This window comes from Rattus norvegicus, chromosome 14 (assembly GCF_036323735.1).
Source record: "Rattus norvegicus strain BN/NHsdMcwi chromosome 14, GRCr8, whole genome shotgun sequence".
Classification (NCBI taxonomy): Eukaryota; Metazoa; Chordata; class Mammalia; order Rodentia; family Muridae; genus Rattus; species Rattus norvegicus.
Genome location: NC_086032.1, coordinates 9,186,156 through 9,194,105, shown reverse-complemented (window position 1 = coordinate 9,194,105; position 7,950 = coordinate 9,186,156). Strand labels below are relative to the sequence as shown.

At 47.5% G+C, this 7,950-nt stretch overlaps 1 long non-coding RNA gene across 1 annotated transcript; it reads right to left on the bottom strand.

Annotated features, from left to right (window-relative positions):
- Nucleotides 1-1,974: 1,974 nt before the first annotated feature.
- On the bottom strand, nucleotides 1,975-7,263 carry LOC108352710 (uncharacterized). Its single transcript, XR_001841070.3, has 4 exons — nucleotides 5,789-7,263; nucleotides 4,210-4,356; nucleotides 3,997-4,091; nucleotides 1,975-2,549 (listed from the first exon to the last, which is right to left on the bottom strand). It is a non-coding gene; the product is annotated as an uncharacterized LOC108352710 (long non-coding RNA).
- Between the last annotated feature and the right edge of the window lie 687 nt (nucleotides 7,264-7,950).

The window sequence follows — 7,950 nt, the reverse complement described above, 5'->3', positions numbered from 1 at the left end:
ATAAATTATTTATTTTTTTTAAAAGAAAACCTATGATGCAACCAGGATCAGGTAAACCAAAATGAATGACATTAATTTTAGAGGGGAGGGTGTTGGCCTTGTGGTTATTTTTCAAGGATCCTTGACTTTTAGAGCTCTCTGCTGGAGTATTTGCAGGTAAACTCTAGGATCTCGGATGACTAGAGCAGGAAACGTACATACAGTAGCTCATTTGTTAAGCAGCTCTGGGTGTGAGCGCTGCAAGAAACTGAGGTGATAGTGTGCCCTGTAATCCCAGCACCTAGGAGACGGAAGCGAGAGGATCAGAGGTTCAAAGTCATCCTCGGCTGTGTAGCAAGCCTGAGGAGGCACCGTCATCTAAGTGTTCTTTGTGTCTGGGTTCCTGCACTGTTTTCTTACTGCTGTTAGTCTCCCGTGGATTGTAGCATGCATTTGTAGTCTGTGTCTTTTTATGTCTGAGTAATATTCCCTTCTATTTAATATGCTACACTGGACCAAGCATGCCCTGGGTTCAATCCCAGCTTCTCAAACCAAAACTCAAGAAACAAAATCCCCTTGGACACTCCACACGTGTTGCCTGTTCATCCACTGACAGACATTTGTGATGTCTCCCTTTCCTAGCTCTTATGTAAAATGTTCTTATAGACATTTGTATGCAAATTTTGTATAGAAATAAACTTTTGTTTCTTTGGGGTAAATACTAAGGTGAGGAATTGGCAGGTCCCGTGATAACACCACATGTAACTTTTGGAGGGACCTTGAACAAGCTGTTTTCTGTGGTGACCATTACTAAATTCATTTCTACCAGCGGGGTGTGAAGGATCCATTTCTCCATGTTTTCTCCAACACTTGTTACTGCAGCCACTATGAAAGCTTTCTATGTTCTTAGGTTCCTTGGCTGTGATGTTGAACATGGGCATTTGCTGTGCAAGCCAAAGGGGCTGGAAGCATCACAAAGCTTTATAGCGGACTTCCCGTGACTAGGAGAGCAGTGTCGGCCAAGCACTATTTAGCCGGCAAGTGGAGGAATCATCAGGCCCTTTCTAGGGTTGTCGGCGTGGGCTGGAGTCTGGTCAGGAGTATTTCATTCAGAATTTTCTTTGTTTGTTTTTCAAACAGAGCCCAAACTAGGCATCGCTGGGTGTCCTGGAACTCACGACCAGTTTGGCTGACATAGATCCACCTGCCTCTGCCTCCCCAGTGCTGGGATAAAAGACCACCTCAGCTTGCTAGGTTATGGTTATAAAGGCTGGTTTATTCCTGGAGACATCACAGTGCAACCCTGCGTCAAGGTAGCAGTGCCGGGAAGAGAACATTTCATAGATGAGTCAAAAGACAAGGCAGGATAAGGACGAACCACACTGTTGCTTTTGAGTGGGTAACAACACGTTATGGATCAAAGCCTAGAACTTTATCCATCCCTGGTCTATGGTGGTCCCCAACTATCTCACGGGCACCCGAGACTTAAGCAGATATGAAGCACACCTACAGGAGAACAGCAAACAATTTGTTCAGACTCCTATCGGTTGTGCTTCCGTTGCCGTGATAAATCACCATGACCAACAGCAATTTATCAGAGTTCATTTTAGTTTGCGGTTCCAGAGGGCTCGAGATCCATAAGGGTGGGGGAAAGGCAGGGCCACAGGAGGCCTGGGAACAGGAAGCTGAGCGAGAAGACCCGAGCCACACACAGGAAACAGCGAGAGCAAGGCGGAAGTGGGACGGAGCTGTAGACCACTGAAGCCCAACCACAGCGATCGCTTTCTCCAGCGAGGCTACACCACTGTCACGTTTCCTCTGGAGTAAATAGGAGTTACTGATGGGCAAAGAATTGCTGTGAAACTGCCAAAACAATGTTTTCTTGTTGATGGTTTGAGACAGGGTTTCCCTACTTAACCCCTGGATTCCACTCGTCTCTGCGCCCTCAGTGCTGGGATTAAAGGCATTGCATGGATACAACCAGCGCCAAAACACTTGTTTTCAATAATTTATTTTTTTATATCCATTTTACGTCCCAATCACGACTTCCCCTTCCTCCCGGTCCTGCCCTTACAAATCTCTCCCCCATTACTCTCTCCCTGTCTCTGAGGACAAGGGGAAGCCCCCCTTGGGTTTCATCCCATCCTGGGACATCTAGTTCCAGCAGGACTAGGCACATCCTCTGCTGCTGAGGCCCAACCAGGCAGTCCAAGTAGGGAAGGGAATCCAATGGCAGGCAACAGAGTCCAAGGCAGCCCCCGTGTTCCATTTGTTTGGGGACCCACATGAAGAAGACCAAGCTGCACATTTACTACAAATGTGTCAGGGGCCTAGGTCCAGCCCCTATATCCCCTTTGGTCTGTGGTTCAGTCTCTGTGGGCCCCCACGGGCCCAAGTTAGTTGACCCTGCAGATCTTCTCTTGGTGTCCTTGATCCCTCACTCAACCCTATTCCTGGACTCTTCCACAGGACTCCCTGTGTCCAACCTACTGTTTGGCTGTGGGTCTCTGCATCTGCCTCCCTCTGCTGCCGTTTGAAGCCTCTCAGGATACAGTTATGCCGGGCTCTGTCTGCAGGCATTAGCAGAAAATCATTAATAGTGTCAGGGGTTGGCTCTCTCCCACGGGATGGGTCTCAAATTGGGGCAATCACTGGTTGGCTGACCCCTCGGTCTCTGTTCTATCTTTATCCCTGCACATCTTGTAGGCAGGACAAATTTTGAGTTGGTCCAAAACAATTTTTTAAAGCATTACCATTTTGTGTTTTGTTAGTTTAAAACATTTTAGGTATTCTGGTGGCGGGCGTGTGAGCCTACCTCACTACAGTCCTAATCCCCATCTCGCTGCTGACTAATGATGGTTTCTATGCACTTATTTACCATCTGAATGGTTCCTTTATAGAATGCATGACTATTCAATTTTTTTGCTCATTGGACAGCATTTTAATGTGTGAAAGGATTATACATCCTTCAAGAGAGAAAAAAGACCCCTAAATTCTGTGAATTCAGATGTGTAAAAAGAGACAAGAAAGTGCAAACTATATGGGCTTGGTGACCCATTCTAGGTGTCTGTCAGGGCCCTGTGAGCTGACTTAAGAATTGGGTCCCAGCGATGGGTGCTGGCACTTGCCGATGACGCTAATGTTCTAGAGGCTAAAGCAAGAGCTCCTCAAGGCCATTCTGAGCTGCCTAATGAGACCTTGTCTCCATAAACTAGACTGGGGTTGTAGCTCAGCGCTAGAGGGCTAGCCTAGCCTAAATCCCTGAGTTCCATCTCCAGAACTATAAAAGAAAAAGAAATGAGGAAGAGGAAAGAGAGGTGGAGGGAAATAAAGAAAAGGAAGGCCAAGGTAGGTTCTCATAAGACTCAGGCTCTAAGAGGCCTCATGCCAGACCAATGAGTCATCAAAATGAATATCTGCAAGCAAAACGTGTGGACAAAATGGAATACTGTGGGACACGCTGTGACATACCACAGCTTCCATGAGATTTTTTTTTCCTCTGTTCTAGGGGAGTCTGCAAGAGTGGAGGGCAGGTATGAGGAGAGGGATAATGAGTGGGACTGCGGTACATGACGTGAAGTTCACACACACACACACACACACATGCACACAACACACATACACGCACACACATACACACATACACACATGCACACACATACACACACATGCACACACATACACACACATACACACATACATATACACGCACACACACACACACACACACACTCCAATAAAAAGGTTTTTAAAATCTTAAAAAAAAAAGACTTAGGCTCTGGGATGTGTGCTAGGGGATCAGTGACACAGTTGACTTTCCCAGCCCCACCATGAAAAGCATTGGAGGTCATAGTTCACCATTAGAGGTCACAGTTCACCACTGCACTGCTATATAAATGATACCTTCCCAGCTGAGGGCTGGGGACGGAACTTAGTTGGTGGAATTTGCCTTGCATGCACGAGAATTCCTAGATTCCATCTCAGACCCTGCATTCAACAATTCCTGGGAGTGCACACCTGTGATCTTAGGTGGACGCACGAGGACCAGAAGTTCAAGGTCGTCCTCAGCTACTCAGTGACTTGGAAGCCGTTCAGGCCACAGGAGACAATTCCTCAAAAACAAAACAAAACAAAAACCTATGAATTTGGTATTCATCCTTACTACTATACGACTGGGTTGAGCTTTCCCCTCCAACCTCCCAGGCATCGCACGCATCAGGCGTAACTTACCTGATGGACAGGTTAGCCCTATAAGTGAGCAGGCTCTCCTGCAACTGGGACACAGAGCTGTTCTTTTCCAGCCACATAGAGGTAGCGTAGCTCAGTAGGAAAGCACTCGCTGAGCCGGTAAAATGCTTTGGATTCACTCCTCAGCACCTACAAAGCGAAACACCCCAAACTCTAAAGGTTGTTGTAGTTAAAAGAGAGAACTACTTAGGCTGAGGCTGAGAGCGGAGCCGTTCTAGAGGCTGCTCCTGAGGACCCATTAGGGACCTCAAGACTCTCTGGGTGCTTCTTGGACCCTCAACCATCAGAGCATTAGCCTCTGGAGAAGGGAGAACATGTTTTCTCATCCTTGGGGTAAATTTCATACTCTTAGAAGACATTAAAGGTAGCGTCATTGAGGAAAACCACATCCAGACACAAACATTTCAGGCTAACGAAGCAGTAGATTTTCTAAAGGTCTGCTTATTTTTATTTTATGTGAATGAGCATTTGCCTGCAAGTCTGTCTATGCACCACATGCATGCCTCATGCCTGCAGGGACCAGAAGAGGGCATTGGACCCCCATGGGACACAGAAGTTACGAGCTACGTTGGGGTGCTGAGAATTTGGACCAGTGCTCTTAACTGTCAAGGCACCTCTCTAGCTCCTGAACTGTCCATTTTTGATATGCTTAAAATAACTTGGCCTATCAGAGTAATATCCAGATTATCTGAGCTCTTGAGCAAGTGACAGCTCATTTTTGCTTTCGTTTTCTTTTGCTTTTTTGAGACAGGGCCTCTCTGTGTAGCCCCGGCTGTCCTGGAACTCACTCTGTAGACCAGGCTGGCCTTGAACTCAGAGAGTCGCCTGCTCGTCAGCTTGAGGGCTGGGATTAAGGGTGTGCACCACCACTGCCAGGCAACAACTGGTATTTTTCAGTTGACATGTTAATGGTTTGTTAGGTTTTAAGATATCCAAGAACCTGGGAACGTCGTGTTTGTTTACATAGTAATGGTGAAGCAATCAAATATGGAGAATGTATTAGTCTATCTGGAAATAGCCAAGGGGACTTACTTACTTAACTAAAAACTCTTTAAAATGTTGACATCATTTACCGTTCAATTTTATTTATTAGTGTGGTGCGTGATCTGTGTGTGAGCGTGGGCTACCACGCCACATGAGTGGAGGTCGGAGGACAACTTCCGGTACTGCATTCTCTGCCTCTTAATGGAGGCTCAAACTCGGATTGGGTAGCCAGTGCTTTTATCCACCGAGGCTCCTCACTGTGCCCCAAGTACTAACTCCTAAAGTGAAAATAACAAATGGACGACCCACGAAGACACAGAGAAGTTCTTGACACTGTAAGCTCCTCAGGGGACGGCGTTGAGTGCCGAGGAAAGCGGGTGTGATGCAGGGGCTCCAGGAGGGACCCCGCTACTCGCCTCTGGGCCTCATGCTTCTCATGGCGCGGGTCTCCGTCCTCAGCTCGGCCCTGGCTTCGGGTCGGAATATATAAGTGAATCCATGCGCACCCCTGCCCTTGCGACACCCCGGTGTCAAAGCCGATCAATGGGCTGTGATCACCTTCCTGCGACATACATACCCTTTGAAACGCACGTCCGCCAGCACCTGCTATCTCACTTCCGGCTTCCATCTTGACCCAGCCTCTGCTCTTGAATTATTTATCTGGTTATTTATTCCACCCAGATTCTTCCCGGTACTCCCTGGGTGCAAATCAGAACTTTTGAAAACAGCCTCAAGTTTCCCAGTCACTAGAGGCTCATTTACCCTCATTTACTGGCGTAAGGATCTCTTCAATGGTGCCCCAGTGGCTCGGGTAAATGGATGCCCCGCTCCAACTGCCTAATTGCATCCCGAGCACGACTTGGCCGTTGGACCACTTCCAGAGTTCTATTTTTATTTTTCTCATTATTATCCTTGTACTTACTCCGATAACTTCTCAGACTCACCAGATGGTATTTTTGGATAAGGAAGACTCTAAAGCCACGGAGCTTCAGCCTTGAGCTATTTCAGGGGGCTACATTGGGGATACAAGAGTATCTGTTTTAAATGTGAAGGCCACAATGTTCTTATATGCGGACACAGCCATCACATGGCAAAGTCTTGTGAGAAAATGGGAGGGCTGGGAGACTGCTCAGTGTACTAGCTATACTTGCACGAAAAGAGAGTTCTTTAAACTGACAAAGCCCTTGTTCCCTGAAGTATTCTTACCTTCATGCCTCAGTGCCTACCTTGTCTCGTACCTCCCAAAGCTGTATCCGCCACCCTTCCCCCACACATTTATACAGAAGTGATTCTGGGGTGGTATATTTGCTCTATGAGCTCCTGTTGCTATGCGTATGCCGGATGCTGGAGTCACTGCTGAGGAGCCCCCCACACCCCAGCATTGTATCTATAGTGGCTGAGGACCCCCTCTGCAGACATGCTCAGCAAAGGTACATCAAGCCTGGGGCATAGCAGAGAGACAACTCAGCGAGTTCCTCACAGCGTTCTGCTTCCTTGGTCCAGGCCTGGTGAGCCCTGCTGGTCGGAACTACGAGTGACTCTGGGATCACTGCAAAGCCTCTGCTTTATCCCCCGTTACACTGCTTAGCTCTCACTAATTACAACCAAAACAGCTGTGGCAATGAATGACGTAAAGGCCTTGGTAGGGGTGGCTGGAGAGATTGGTCCCTGGTTAGGAGCACTTCAAGGCTGCTTTGGCAGAGGGTCTGAGTTCAGTTCTCAGCGCCCACATTAGGGAGATCTCAACCACCTGTCTCTCTGTTTCCAGGGGATCAACGACCTCTTCTGGCCTCTTGTAACATATGGTACACACACACACACACACACACGAAAAGAAATACATATACACAGACAAAAACTCTCACACAGGACAAACTAAGAACGCATAAAATGAAGTAAAGAGGGTCTGGAGAGATGGCTCAGTGGTTAAGAGCACTGACTACTCTTCCAGAGGTCCAGAGTTCAAATCCCAGCAACCATCTCTAATGGGATCTGATGCTTTCTTCTGGTGTGTCTGAAGACTGCTACTTATATAGAATAAATAAATACATCTTTTAAAAAAATGCTACACTGCACACGCTTAGAGATAACCACTGTATTACACTGTCCTCTTGGTCATCTCAGGAACTTTGAGTTTTCAGTGGAGTTTTATCAATCCCATCATGCCCAGGAGCTCAGGCATTTGATAAGCCTATGACAGACTGTGTAATTTGGCGGTACAGGACAGGCTCTGGCATTGAAAGCGTGTGTCAGCAAACAGAGAATACCGTTACCTTAAACTAAATGCTCGAGTCCAGAGTGAAGGCATCTGGGGACAGCAGCTTTGAAAGGCATGCACAGGACACAGAGGCAGAGTCTTCACAGACGAAATCAGTCTTCTTATAGAAGCACCCTTAAGACCCAGAACAAAACCCTAGAGAACTGGGGCCCCTGAAGCAGAGAGCTCACCCTCGCCAGGCACTGAAGGTGGGGACCAAGATCTCAACCTCAGGTTCTAGGGCTCTGGGAAACGATGGTTGTTTATAAGATGCCTGCTCTTATGGACTTCTACCTAAGTCTCCTCCTGTAGATTCACTGGGCCAACAATGAAAAAACACTGCCTCGAATGGAGAGCTGAAGCCAGACTGGGCTTTCAAGTGCCTACACCAAGCCCAGTCTCTCTGTCTCTCCCTGTCTGCCTCTCTGTCTCCAGCTATGGTCCCAGCACCATGCCTGCCTGACTGCCACAGTGGGCATAGA